The sequence below is a fragment of the Lytechinus pictus genome, chromosome 11 (assembly GCF_037042905.1).
Source record: "Lytechinus pictus isolate F3 Inbred chromosome 11, Lp3.0, whole genome shotgun sequence".
Taxonomy (NCBI): Eukaryota; Metazoa; Echinodermata; class Echinoidea; order Temnopleuroida; family Toxopneustidae; genus Lytechinus; species Lytechinus pictus.
The window spans coordinates 26,872,227-26,888,291 of NC_087255.1; the positions used below are offsets into that span (position 1 = coordinate 26,872,227).

At 33.4% G+C, this 16,065-nt stretch overlaps 1 long non-coding RNA gene across 1 annotated transcript; it reads left to right on the forward strand.

Moving 5' to 3' along the window:
* Positions 1-4,015: 4,015 nt before the first annotated feature.
* LOC135155928 (uncharacterized) lies at positions 4,016-14,376 on the forward strand. Its single transcript, XR_010295071.1, has 4 exons — positions 4,016-4,133; positions 11,064-11,192; positions 13,459-13,497; positions 14,300-14,376. It is a non-coding gene; the product is annotated as an uncharacterized LOC135155928 (long non-coding RNA).
* The last annotated feature ends 1,689 nt before the right edge of the window (positions 14,377-16,065 follow it).

Consider the following 16,065-nt stretch of genomic DNA (forward strand, 5'->3'; position numbering starts at 1 on the left):
AACAGTGAATAATACTATAAATGTTGTTTGAAAAATCACCACGTTATATGAAACATATTATAATTAGAATTAGAGATTTATCTAGAATACTCTTATATTCCATTGAAATATTTTCTATTTTCTTGTCAGAATTAAGTTAGAGGGTTGGTTGTATTTAAGTTTTAAGTTTGTCTTCTGTGTCCGTCTCGATTTTTGTATAGAGTTGTATATATAGTTTGTTTATAATTAGTATTGAAACTAAGTTTAGGGGCTTGCCTTCTCTACAAGCTTTTGCTTTTCTTGGCAAGTCCCTCCGTTCATTTCTTGTTTCTTTTCATTGATAATATTACTGCAACAAATTGTAGTTTTGTCTAATTTATATTCAACATTTGTTACGAAATTTCATTGATTTGTCTGTATTATCGATTATATTGAATATGTATTGTTACTTTGATTATATTTTGAAAAAATTGTTGAACGGAAATAAAATCTAAATCTAAATCTAAATCTAGGTAAGCAAATAATTCCTTTCTGAAAGTGTTCCTTGATCTCCTTTCCTTTCTATAATTTGGTATACAATTCCAAATTTTTGATCCTATGAAAGAAATTGAAAACTGGCCCTGTGTGGTTCTGCATATTGGGAGATATAGTAGACTTGTTAAGAGGTAGAACGCTGCATTTTTTAGTACAAGTGTCCCACTTGGCAAAAATGTTCCTTGAGTCAAAAGAAAAAGATTCATCCAAAGAGACACGCTGTCTCTAAGGAAATAAGCAAGTAATTTGCATAAATTTGCATATTATGTCGATATAGTGAAAACAAGTATTTAAGAGTATGTATTTAACAAGAACTGCTCTAAAATTGGAAACAAAGACTTAGTGTAAGAAAATTGTCATAAAATGATTGGGATATCCTTGTTTACTATTACCTAATGTACATGAATTATGCAAATTTTAATTTAAAACAGAGCATTTGTTTCATGAATCCTGAAATGTTTTTTAAATAACAGCAATTAATGCACAATGTCAACATTCTACAGGAAAGAGAATATATTAGCGAAAACATAGATATGCTTCATGACAGTATTAGTGTCTTAATTTGCTTAGAAAGAGGGAAAATGTGTCAAAATTTATTACGTGATATTGCGCTAAAACGAGGCCAAAACAAACCTCTATGTCAAGTCACACTCACGAATCCGCTATAAAGCGATCGATGGTATTCGAGATAACACAATCCCAACACAACAGCTTCCATCGGCTTCTCGTATCGCTTTTGTTGGTGTGTCCGCCACAACGTAATATATGGTATATACGAGCAAAATGCATTTCGGTATCGGTAAAACACCATTTGTTTTATTTGTTTCTAGTTTGTTTCTCTTGGAAAATTTAGAGGAGACCTTGCTTTGTAGGTTACTTTAATGAAGCTCTGGCACATCAAAAATATAAACACATGAGTCATGACGAATGTACCCCACCTCAATCCATATTTTAACTTTATTAAAATATCTATCTTTGGAGACCCCGAAGTGGCAAATCTGCATTCCCGCTACTTTACAAAGTCAGTTTGATATGTATTATCGACTTGGAAAAGACAGATGTATGAGACATCAGTCAACATGTTTCCTGAAGAAAGTTTTTGGTTTATTTAAGCCTACGCCCACGGCAGCCCACCGAATATACTCCCACCCCTCTCCGTATTTCGACACTATACAGTGCGTATCAAAAATAAGTTTACACTTAGAACAAATCCTGTAAAATTATACATTTGTAATATCCTGAAGATTTTTCTACATTTTTACATTGGTACAGATCCATTTAAGCAAATGACGATATAACTGTCGAAAAATATTTCCGCTTGAGTGAGCACCACTTGGTTTTGAAAAGTTAGTGTAAAATGATTTGCGCAGAACTTTGAAATAGTTATGCGAATAAAAGTAGACCTTAATCACAAAGAACACGTGGAATTTAGCTAGTTAAATTGATTTGAAGATATCTTTTACCTTTTTTAACTTGTTTCCTTGCCCAAAACACTTCTAAGGGTGCATTGCGCCCAACCCCACTCCCCCACACACCGAGGCCACCGTGACGATATTTGCTTTACACTGAACTGTGATTTACATGAAATGGCTTAGGCTTGATTTTCATTTTGTTAATCATTGTCAAGCTTGGAAAAAGTGTGGAGAAACAAGTATTAAATGAAAAATGAAATGTAAACCGACTTTAAATGATAAAAACTTAGTGAAAAGGTGCTGGAGATGTCTAATATAAACTTTTGTTCAGATTCAGTTATGTCCTCAGATCCAGCTGGCACTAAAAGGGGAAAGGTTGTGCTTACTAAGTGTTGAAATTTCAATTTGGGTGGCAAAATTGTTACAAAATGCTTGATTGTATCCGTTTTAATTCAATAGACTAAAAGTGCAAGGGAAATGTATGAGAAATGTTTCGCAGGGTAAGTTTGATTTTTCCCTTTTCCCTCGACACGGCGTGAAATCAAGCATTTCCGCGCAAACAGATTTCTGCGAGCTTTACAAAAATGGACAGTGCTCACTAAAGTGTAACATTCTGTCAAAACTTTTACTTTCATTGGATAGATGAGACCCAAACCCAAGTTTATATGTGAAAAAATAACCCACATGTTGTATATTTTTAATTCCCAGGGATTTTTCAAAGTGTAAACTTTTGTTGATACGCACTGTATAAAAATATCGTGTTTTAAAGCCAAAGGCAATGCAAATGGCGTTTTTGGTAAAGCAACTTTTATATTTAGGGAACCTCTTTTATTTAGAGGGGATATTGTTCTGCAGTTTGTAATAATGCTCTAGCACAGTAGATGCTATAACCCAACAGGAGCATGCCTAGGGTATTCTTTCCCCTTTTGGTTTTATGTATTTAAAAATAATTTATTGTCTTTAGAACTCCAAAAAGATTAATTTTATTTGTATTGATATCTTGGAATAGATTGAGGAGAAAATACTCTACAAGTAACATGTAGAGGAGCTGTGGTACATTGAAGAACATCCACACGTAAGCTCTAAACTACCCAAACCTCTTTATTGATTCCACTCTATGTTGAAATAAAATATTTTTAGTGCCCCATCGGAAGAAAGATGCATTTCTACTACACAGTAAAGCCGCTTTACATTCTCCTCTTGCAAAAAACAACAACAGAGAAGGCATTGTACTATATCGCATGGAAATAAGTCCCTGTATATACATGTCGAAGTTGCCCCACCCTTTATTTTGTTTTGACAATATATATTGAAAATATCGTCTAAATGAAGCCCTCATATGGAAAAGGGCACTTATTAACAGCAGCATCTACATTATATAGAGGAGGCCCTGGCACTGGGAAGCGTGGGCTAAAGCACCCGCAAGATTTTCGGGGGGGGGGGTGCAGCGTGTATTATTCTTCATAGACAGCACCCCCTGGAATTCCGGCAGATGTGACAAAACGAAAACAAAAAGTTTCCAAAATAACCTTCATTTTGTAGTGTAATCCTTTTTGTTTCTTTGCTTGTTAAATTTCTTGGGACCAAAATGACCTTCATTTTATATTGAACCTTTTTTGCTTTTCAAATTTACATCAGCACCCCCTGTAAAAATCGTTCACAGTGCCCAGGAGGAGGCATTGTTCTAGTGCACAGGCTATATAAATAAGAAATTCAGGCAAATTAAAGCCTACTTCTAAGGGGGCTATTTCTTCATCCCTTTCCATATTTTGACAATATTGAAATATTTCATGTGTTTGTAGCCCCCACGGTGGCAAAAAAGCGTCTTTAACACCTAGTAAAGCAAAGTTTAGTTTTATGGAACCTCTGTTTAATAGATAGAGGAGACGTTGCTCTGTCGATTTCATGTTATTAAGTTCATTAGATCCTATTCCACAAAGGAGCCTGCCTGTCGAAAGTATCACATCTCATTCCGCATTGAATCTATGTTTGAACTAGCGTCCTTTTGGAACTCTCAATTGGGACAAAACGTATTTTTTTCTACATGGAAAAGCCACTTCCATTTTTTTTTGGACTTTTTTTTACATAGAGGGGACACTCTGCCTGTCTGCCAAGTTACAAGAAGAGAAAATCCGGCACATTGAAGCATATCCAACATTGTGTACCTGTCGAAGTACCCCCTCCCCACAATTCTACATATTATTTTAGGTAAATATAGGAAGCATCATTTCACAAGTTGCATGTAGAAAATTCATGGTATATACAGAGCGTACCTTCATGGTTCCCCACTCCTTTTCATACTGCACTTTTTAAACCCCCTTTGGGGCAAAAAACATTCCTCTTACTTTTTAATATTTACCATGGCTAGCTAATGTATAGTAAAGGCACCTTTTCCAATGGAAAATCTTTATATTTTGTATTACATTACAAGAAGATAGTGGAAAATGTATTAATACCCATCTAAATGAAATAATACATGTTACGAACAATAATATATTTTGATGCGTGCTCGTGTACTAGAAATGCCATGGGTGCTCCCATTGGGAAAGGCTTTGATGTTCCAAATGCTAATGTAACCACTGGTTACATGCTCTACTGGTTACTAACCAGTAGAGTAGGGTCTTCTATTTCTTATCCAAGAGAACATCAAGTATTGAAGTGGTTTTACAGTGTAGCAGAATTTGCAGAAATGTAATTAATAAGATAATTAGTCGTGCAACTTCTTATAGGTTTCGATGGGGAGAGGATTTAATTTGTCAGGATTTTTCTTCACTTAATCCTTATGCCTCCTTTATCTTAGAACGTTAATGAAAATAGAAGCTGATTTAATTTTCAGCAAAAGCGCCCCTTTTACAGAAGGGGCGTTATCAAAACGATGTTTTAAATAGAATAATATAGTCTAAGGAAAGTGATGGGGCTACTTTTAGGCTTCAATGTACCAGGACGTCTTTTAATGCAACCTTTACAACAATGTATCCTCTGTCTTTTTCAAAAGATCGGTGGAAATTATAGCGATAATTTCGAATAAAAATGATATAACTCTTGATATTGAGAAAGGGGTTTGGAGTACCTTCGACAGGCTCCCAATGGTGTTAGGCTTTCTTTACCAGAACGTCATTGCATGTAAAATGCATAGCAATTTTTTTATTTTTCTCCATGCATAACAAGAAATAAATTGACTGAATATAATGTTACATATAATACAAAGTAGGAACTATTAAAGCATAAACAAGAAAATGTTTGAAGTGCAGAGTTCCTTAAATAACATCGTATATAAGTAATTCATTTGACTAAACATGGCTCAAAATACGCATTCACAGAAACCAGAACAAAAATTAATTCAATACTAAAACTACAATAATATCCTTTTCCGTCTTTTTCTAATTTTTCCAAGAGCAGAGGAGGTTTCATACATATAAAAGTTGTTTTGCTAATTGTGGCATCGCAGCATTTAGGAAAATATAAAAGTTTCAGACTATGAACTGAATATAATGTTACATATAATACAAAGTAGGAACTATTAAAGCATAAACAAGAAAATGTTTGAAGTGCAGAGTTCCTTAAATAACATCGTATATAAGTAATTCATTTGACTAAACATGGCTCAAAATACGCATTCACAGAAACCAGAACAAAAATTAATTCAATACTAAAACTACAATAATATCCTTTTCCGTCTTTTTCTAATTTTTCCAAGAGCAGAGGAGGTTTCATAAATATAAAAGTTGTTTTGCTAATTGTGGCATCGCAGCATTTAGGAAAATATAAAAGTTTCAGACTATGAACTGAATATAATGTTATATATAATACAAAGTAGGAACTATTAAAGCATAAACAAGAAAATGTTTGAAGTGCAGAGTTCCTTAAATAACATCGTATATAAGTAATTCATTTGACTAAACATGGCTCAAAATACGCATTCACAGAAACCAGAACAAAAATTAATTCAATACTAAAACTACAATAATATCCTATTCCGTCTTTTTCTAATTTTTCCAAGAGCAGAGGAGGTTTCATAAATATAAAAGTTGTTTTGCTAATTGTGGCATCGCAGCATTTAGGAAAATATAAAAGTTTCAGACTATGAAAACTCTAAAACTCTAAAATTTTCTTTAACTGTGGGACCAATTTTTGTAAATATAATCCCATGTATATGTTAGAAGAGAATCAATTTAGTTGATACAAGCAATTAAATAACACTGTCTGGAACTATATAATTATACCAATTGTAATTAGCATGATATGAAAAGTTGTGTAGTTCTTTACACCCAACAAACTATTTCTATCTGTATTTACTTGTCTCTTCATGTCATATTGAACTTTAGTTTTAATTGTGCCAGAATTTTGATTGGGAATCAGGTATAAACTGCGAAAATTAGCCATTTTATGTTTGCATAATTTGCATAATGTATGATAATTTATGCATAATTTATACATAATTTATGTAAATTAGACGACAATATGGATGGATAAACGGCTCGTTGGTAAATGTTTACCTTTCCTCCATCCATAGAACGTTAGTATTGATTAAAATGCCTCATTTTTTACACTACTCATGGAATTAGTATAGGTAAACTCATTAATATGTATTTATGGTAATAAGTGGTCATTTGCATAGATGTAGTGAATTCTTTGTGCCCGAATACTTTATAATAACCCTGTTTAACACATATATAATTATTTATTAAGTTTAGATCATTCAAAATCACACAAAAGCTTAATATAGTACTAATTTGCATAATTCGTGCAAAATTATGCACTGAATATCAATCACAAACAAATGAATTTAACGCAAATATTGAAAATTACAAAGATATAGTTTTCTCATGTATAGTTTCTTTTCCTTTCATCATCATTAGATTGTCACGAGTAAGACATGTTTTACTATTAAAGCGGTTTTTCTAATGTTCAGAGCATTTTGCAGTTATATGCATAAATTATGGTAATTAGGGATTATTTGCATATTTAAAAAAATTTCGTTTGTCCAATGTCTTTCCCAGACCCTAAGACACATTTCTACCATTCATTATTTAAATATCACATTTATTGATACTTTTATTCAATTCAGATTATCCAGAATCATTTGAAAAAGGGGCACTTTTGATTGAAAATGTGTATAATTTATGCAAATTAGGTAATGAAATGTATGGTTACTGCATTTTTTTCATTAGTTTTCTTTTGCTACTTCCACAAACGCTTTGCATCAAATTTGACATTTCTATGAAGTAGCTTTACATTTTTACAAGTGTTTTTAGTAAATTGCTCATTTTAGAGGCTAATTTACATAATTTATGCTAATTAGGATTAATTTGCATAGATGCAGGGTGTCTCTTTGGATAAAAATTTTCCAATGGGTTAAAGGAATATACATGCCAAGAGGCACATTTGTACTCAAAATGCAGCGTTCACCCCTTTTTTTGCAGTTAACAAGTCTACTAATATAATTGATCAGCATCTTATTGTAGAATATTTATGGTCTATAATCTGACAGTACTCAATTTGAGAGTGTGGTAACCTACCATGCAATAAATCATAAATGAATGTTGAAATGGAGAGGAAGTGAATTTTATATACATTCAAAATTTTCAATGCTTTGAACAGGGGATCAGAGTGGGCACCTCTTGGGTTAAAGGTTATAGCTCTCATTGCCTTTTTTGGGGCCAAGAAAATACAATTTAAATTGGTCTTATAGGTGCTCCCCCACACCTCGATGCCATACGACAGGTGTGGTTGTATAAGTGCCTTATATAACAATAACAAAATGCTTCTTGGAACAAAGTGCCTGAGTCTGAACAAGATACCCACTTTTGAGCGGATTTATTCTGTTTACAATTTTTATATGCGCGTCCCACGTGAGGTGCTTATCGATTTGCAGTCCAACAAAAGATACATCATTCACCTCAAATAGTGTGGTCCCTGCTATATCACGGGAACCTGTTACATTTACTAATCGCCTTTTGCTCTTAATTATCATATAATTAGATTTACTGAGATTGATTGTAACTTAGTTGGAATAACACCATTGCTGCACCTTATTCAACTCTACATTTACTTCGTTCATATCGATATCAGTCTCTCCAGCCTCAAAGGTGTGGAACAAATTTGAGTCATCTGCGAATAACCTGAAGTTAAAGAAGGATGTCGAGTTTGGCAAATCATTAATATATAAAAGAAAAAAGAGTTGGACCAAGAACTGATCCCTGTGGAACACCACACGTGCGGAGACATGATGTCTTTGTATTTAACAAACTGAGACCTGTTGCTCAAATAATCCACAAACCATTGGACATGTTGGAGCGCAATTCCGCGTATTCCATAATGAGACAATTTTTTTATTAGAATACCATGGTTGTTGGTGTCAAATGCCTCATGAAAATCAATAAAAACTCCTAACGTTATTTTCCCTCGATCTAATGATTTCAGGAGGGCATTACATACATTGACAACAGATAATTTGGTATTATATTTCTTCCTGAAGCCATATTGATGTTTTTGCAATACATTGTTACCTTCTAGAAATCTCATCAACCTATCATTAACGATTTTCTCAAATATTTTTGCCAAAAAAGGTAATACAGAAATAGGTCTATAATTTCCTGGAATCTCCTTTGATCCTTTTTTATAAATCGGTGTTATTTTAGCAATTTTAAATGCACCTGGGAATTTACCTTCTTGGAAAGACAAAACGAAAATATAACATAACGGAGCACTAATAACCCCCTTGCATCTCTAATTAACCAACTTGGTATATCATCATAACCACATGCCTTTTTCACATCTAGGGCTAGGAGGCGTTTCTCAATTTCAGCTTTCGTCACTGGCGTCCAAGAGAAAGATTTACATAATTTAGGTCCTAAATATGTCGTACAGTCAGTACTACTTAGAGGTATTTTGTTTCCCAGACTTGGCCCTATACCAGTACAAAATTTATTAAATTCAGCAGCAATTCGATAGTCATCTATTATAATTCTGTTCATATACCGTTGTCATCAACCAGTAATTTGTCTACATTGGTACTTTTTGGGGAGTCATTTCGACCACACAATAACTCATTAACCGTCTGCCAAGTTTTCCGGGTATCTTTTTTATTTTCTGTAAAAAGAACACTATCATACTTGCGTTTTGCATTTTTTAAAATTGAGGTTAGGTTGTTTCTGTATCTTTTATATGTATTTCCAACTTGAGTGTCAAAATTTGATATTTTATACTGAGAATAAAGTTTTTGTTTCCTCTTTTAGATTTCAATATACCTTTAGTAATCCATGGATTTTTGGCAGTGTTTCTTTTGATTAGATAATTGTGACACCATCGGTGCATGCTTATCACATATTTTACTGAACAACTTTAAAAACATGACATATGCTTTGTTCACATCTTTTTGTCTAGAGATAATATTCCATATAACTTCTGCTAAATCTCTCTGAAACTTGTCTCATTATAAAAACCCCTACATGCGTGACTACATCATTTGAAACAAACATTTATTTTTCTTTTCGTCAAAAAAAAAGTATCGATCTGCTTTCATACTCCATTAAAAATGTAGAAATTGACAGTTGCAGGGGGGGATGAAGATGATTTTACTTTTCCTCTTACCATTCCGCTATACCATTATCATGCCTACAGAAATTTAAGCGTGCTGCAAGCTTGTAACTAGCTATAGTGGTGGCTCACTTAAAGGGATGGTCCGGGCTGAAAATATTTATATCTTAATGCATATATAGAGTAGAATTCACACTGAGAAAAATGCCGAACATTTCATCAAAATCGGATAACAAATAGTAAAGTTATTGAAATTTAAAGTTTAGCAATATTTTGTAAAAACAGTTGTCATGAATATTCATTAGGTAGGCTAATGATGTCACATCCCCACTTTCCATTTTCTTATGTTATTACATAAAATCATAATTTTTTCATTATTTCATACTTGTGTGAATAATATATCTCCCTTATAATGAAATAAGTTGCAGCATTAAATATCTAATGCACTAAATCAGTTGTCAATCCAATTTTTCTAGTTCTTGGAGGACAACATTTGAATAAACCTAATTTCATATAATAAAATACAAAAGAACAAGTGGGGATGTGACATCATCAGCTCATCTAATGAATATTCATGACGACTGTTATCACAAAATATTGCTAAACTTTAAAATTCAATAACTTTGTTATTTGTTATCCGATTTTGATGAAATTTTCGTCATTTTGCTCAGTGAATTTTACTCTATTGATTAAGCTATAAATACTTTTAGCCCGGACCATCCCTTTTAAAAGAGATTGCAAGCTAAAGCAAACAGTACTATGCTCGCTAAAGTATCGCTTAAATATTAGTATAAGCTAACCGCTAGCTATCTATAGTTAATAGCTTGCCGCAAACTAGCGACTAGCGGATTTGATTATTGATTGACTGATTGATCGATTGAAGGATTTTATTGAATATTTCCATTATCGCAGTCCAGTCAATGAATTGCAATGGTTATAACGTTTTTACAAAATAAAAATAAGTGATTAAAAAATTAATGTTAGCTTCAAGTAATGAAACGTAAATAAAATAGTGGTATAAATACCTTATTGACTAGAAATGAATATACTGCAATATTTAAAAGAAAATGTTCTTATATTGGAATTTGTTATTTAAAGCTTGATATTGTACAGGATTAAAATTTGAATGCAACGTTGACATTTGGTTTAAAAAAAATCATAATCGCTATAATCATCAAATTAATATTAGTTCATAATTAAAAATGATCATTTATTGATTGTATACGAATTCTATCTTTAAATTTCATTTAGTGAAGGAATATTTTACAAAAATCAATATAATTCAATATTGCAATATTTAGAAGAGAATGTTTGATAAAATAGCATGAAATGGTATAATATAAACCTTGTTGGTTACACAATTCTGTAGAATCAGATTGAACTGTAAAATAAAAGAATGTACTCAAATTCGCTCAAATAAAATAAGACATGCAAGGATAACATTGTCCATTCGATTCATATTATACGCTACATGCATGAAGTGTTCATTGATTTAAAAAAAACTTGACATATTCCATGAGGGCTCTGCAAATAGCCAACAAGTAAAATATAAATGACTAGAAACTAATCAAATATCTGTATCTTTGGTTTCTTCTGTAGAATTGCTGTAAAGGCCTATAATCTCAACAATGTCGACAAAGATGTCTGTGATTTTGAGCCTTATTTGTGTCTTCGTGGTAGTTACGAGTGTGTCGGGGCTTAAAAGGCCTACTCCGGAACAGGCAGTCGGTAATATTCCCCCTTTCACTCTTATAATAATAGCTTCATGGTTGGAGCACTATTTCGTTCCATAAAGAGAGAATCCCGATTACCTCAAGTTAGTTAGCAATATGGAACCAAAAGACCTATGCGTTTCAGGATCATTGAAACAAAGTAATCGATTAGGGGGTATTTTCTTTTAATTTGTGTATAATAATGAGCGCAATATGTATTCTTCTATGAAATACTTTGAAATAAAAAGCGCGCAAACGAGTAAATATATCGCACATTATTTGAAATTTCAAAAAAAAAAATCATCCGCCAGTTTGAATCATCGGGCAATTGGAATGCTTCTTTCCTTATAAAAAGTGATTTTCTAACAGTCCATAAAAACCCTTTCAGTGACATTAATTTTGTCTCCTAGAATAATCCAAAATATTAAAGTTCTTTACTGAGCAGCATGCATGATATAGCCAACTAAATTCTCGTTTCACCATTGAAACGTTCAATGCATGCAGATACTTTAATTTCAATTTCAATTTGCCCGTCTAAGGTGCTGCGTGTGTCAGGTGAATATGCTAGCAGAAATAACGGAAATAAAAACTTTTTTGTGTGTGTTTTTGTGTTGCCTTTTTTTTTTGCTTGCCAAATTTTTCGTGAACTAAGGTTAATTTCAATTTGTAGTTTTTCAGTTTCATTTATTTCGCATCCCTCATAAAAAACATTTAAATAACAATGAATAAATATATTCATACCAATACACATAACAGATAATGGAAAAAGGTTTGGCATAAAAAGAGAAACAACAAACAAACAGAAGAAAAAGAATGCTAAAGTGGACGGATAAGAATTATGTAGCAGTGGATGTGGGCCAGTCCATTGATAAGGTTTTATAACACCATGGACATACTAGTCCATGATTACACTATCTTTCAGATGAGAAACAAATTTTTAGCATACCAACACAAATTTCAATGTTTTTTCCCCCTTCATTATAACTCAATCTATACCCAGTGAGTCCGAAAAAAATCTAGACTAACCCTCGGATTATCCAAGCGTAAACTACATTTTTAAGCCACAGTATCAAATCATTTGGGAGAAAAGAACTATTTCAGGTTAATTTAGGGGGTAACTTTTACTTCTATTACTCACTCGGTATAATCATTGAGATAAAAGAGTTTGAGTATTGAAATACTAGACACCTACCAAGAAGATATATTTGTTGATAGGTGTCTAATCTGAAAAAACGGGATAGCCCTGATAGCCGGGTCAATATGGGTTCACCCCAAACAAATTTTTCAACTGTTTGTGGTACTATTTGACATTATATTTAATGTTTCATTACATATCAATATTGGAGTGCTTATGTGACTCTTACCTGTATCAAAAGATCTCTTTAACCCCTAGACCCGTGGAATAAGCACTGAAATAAGATGTTTAGGGTGGATAATAAGTGAATTATGTCCAATTTCAGTGAATGGAGGCCATATTGGACGCCATCTTGAAAATAACCTATTCCCGGATGCGGATTTTGGTATATTGAGTATGTTATTTCAGGGACGGATCCAGAACATTTCCCCCCGGCGCCGCCAGTGTGTTGTTCCTAAATGTGTATAGTACCAAAACCGCTGAATAACCTTTTGTTGTAATTTGTTTGGGGGTAGAGGTATTTTTGGTAACTCGTCTATGATTGGTTTAAACCAATGAAGTACCAGTACCGGTCTCACACTAGAAACAACGTTAGCGCTAACATTACGCTAACAGAGTGTCTGTACGTTACAACCGGTGCTGTCGCAGCGATGCCTCACCTCATAACAATCTCCGATTAAAAGTTTGACTTCCAAATCTGAAAGATGGGTTGGATCTACTGTTTGTGTTAGCGCTCCATTATGGCGCAGTCACATTTCCCGTATTGCGGCAGTACGGCGAGTCGAAAATAGCCGTTTAAACACTTTTAATTCAAGTCATACATAAAGGTGGTTTGAATGAACAGCCGTTTAACCTTTTTTGTATCAGCTACATAATCATAGGTGGTTTGAATAAAATTGAATAACGGCTGTTTTCGACTCGCCGTACGGCCGCCGTAGAGCAAAATGTAGGGCAAATGGTATGAGAATAAATATAACGGTTGTTTTTCGACTCGCCGTACAACCGCCGTAGGGGATATGTGAGTAATGTGACTGCAAAATAACCACCAAAGTTTCTGTGCGGCCGGTACAGAACAATAAAAAAAACTAATTTTCTCATAAAACTATACAAATCCATGTCCCTTATTCTATTTCATCCATTCCATTAGATTGCCATTGCAATTGTGATGACTTCCACTTAGACTGCAGTAAGTATAACTTGACACAATAATAGTGTAGGCCTTCATCAGTTGTTGAAATGAGCTACTCGTACTTTCTGTGCCAAGAAATTGATATAGGATTAATTTTCATTCTTGATGATTATATTAGTTTGTTATGCATTCAATGAGCTTTCTTTAGTTTAGTTCATAAAAACATCTTAATAAAGGTAAACCGGAGTCAAACGAAATTAAGATAAGAGTGCAGGGTATTTGATGAATGGCCTTGTTGAAACAAGTTATATATATGGATCTACTTGAAATTGAACATTGGGTTCCCTATTTTGGAAAGAAATTGTCTATAAAATCCAAGTTTACATAATTATGAAAGGTTTTCGAGGCAGATTAGTCTACGGAGCATTTGATTAAAGTGCCATCGACATGAAGACATATGACGTAACTCGCCATGTCGACATAATTATGCTATTAAATCGACTTGGCGAGATGTCGCTATGTCGACATACTAAAGCATGTCGTCAAGTCGATGGCACTTTAATGGCTTGAGTAGCCTCCGATCGTAAGTACACAAATCCGAGTGAATTACGCGTGACCCCAAGAACCAGTACGGTGCTGTTGCCGTTGTCTGGGTCGCGAGATCACTCAGCTTGGCAGCTGGTCGACGACACTAAACTGAGCCTCGAACTTGACTAAAGAGGCAGATATGACAGGGTAACGTATAACTATAGTGAATAATAAAATTGTAAAAAAAAAATAAATGCAGATTGATTGAAACTGCAAACTATCAATTCCTAGTGGCTAATTATTGGTCAACCTTTTTTCCTTCCCGATTCAGCTGGAACATGGTTCAAACTCTTCAGATGTCCTAAGAGTTTACAACTGGATGTTGAATATTACTGCAATTGTATGAATTCCCAAATTGTCTGTTGTAAGTGATACCATTAATAATTTACACTAAGATCTTTGTATTTAATATCCCCTGTATTCCAGGTGCTGCGATCTTGGGGGCCGGGGGCAGAGCAGGGGCAACTCCAGCCTTAGCCAATAGGGGGGAGGCGGAATTTTTTTTCAGCCATATTTTACCCGATCAGCCACTCGAAGTTGATATTTTTAAGGGGTAGTCCTAATAGTCATTTCTTAGCTTTATTCTTATTATTAAACATAAATAATAATCTCATAATCTTTATTCACATAGTGCGAGCGCGAAGCGCGAGCTAATTTTTGTTTGTTTGAAATTATATGTTTGTTATGTCCTAAAATTCTGGGCAAAGTTTGTGATCCTGAATAAGATGTGTATGCAACTAAAAAGATTTTTAATATACGTTTTAAACTGATCGAAAAGGTACCATTAAGGTCTGCTTGCAGTAGCCATGAAGATGTTGAGCTTCACATTTTTGACATTTCTACCCAAAGAATGGCAATTCTAAGCACCTTTTGTAATCCCGAACAGGATAAGTATATAACTAAACAATATGCGAGCGGAAAAAATCGAGATTTAGAGATAAAAAACGGAACACTCTATTCATGTTTTGTAAATAATGAAACGGATGAATAATTGGGGATATAATGCGAGCGCGAGCAGATTTTTTTTTGTATTCTGATCTGGAACTGGACAATGATTTAAAGGGATGATCCGGGCTGACAAAATTTATATCTAAATAAATAGAGTAAAATTCACAAAGCAAAATGCTGAAAATTTCATCAAAATCGAATAAAAAATAACAAAGTTATTAAATTAAATTTTTATGAATATTCATTAGGTGGGCTGATGATGTCATATCCCACTTTCACTTTTCTTATGTTATTACATGAAATCATAAATGATTCATTTTTCAAACATATGTAAATGATGTGTCTCCATTATGATGAAATAAGTTGCACTTAATCAGAAACTTTTTGTCAATCCAATTGTTTTAGTTCTTGGTAGAATTTTCTTGATAAACCTTATTTCATATAATAAGTTACAAAATAACAAGTGGGGATATGACATCGCCAGCCCACCTAATGAATATTAATAAATACATGCCTAGAACTGTTTTAACGGAATAATACAAATCTTTAAAATTCAATAACTTCGTAATTTAATTTTAATCAAATGTTCAGCATTTTGCTTTGTGAATTTTACTCTATTTATTGGGATAGAAATATCTACAGCCTGGACCATCCTTCTAAATATCAAACAAGCTGCGTATCTGAATAAAATGCGTGCGCTTATTTTAGATTTAGACCTAGAATCTGGACATTATAAATACATTTTTTATCATGAAAATCAATAAAACGAGCACGAAGCGCGAGTTTAAAATATTTCAGATTTCGATCTAAAAATGGGGTCAATTTAAGCTCTACATTATAAGCACTTTTAAGGAAAATTGTGAGGTGGATATGAATCGTACTTGATATAGAGCTGACCTTTTTCATTATTATTACTAAGAGTTTTTACATAGGACCGGGATATTCTAAGGACAATGGACCGTATTCTGATAGCAGGTTTAAATTAAACCCAGGTTTAAAGTTGTGGTTTAAGTATGGATAGCCAATTGTTGCATAAATCACTAACAGTAGAGATATCATACTTCAGCTCATTTGGCTCTCAAATCATTC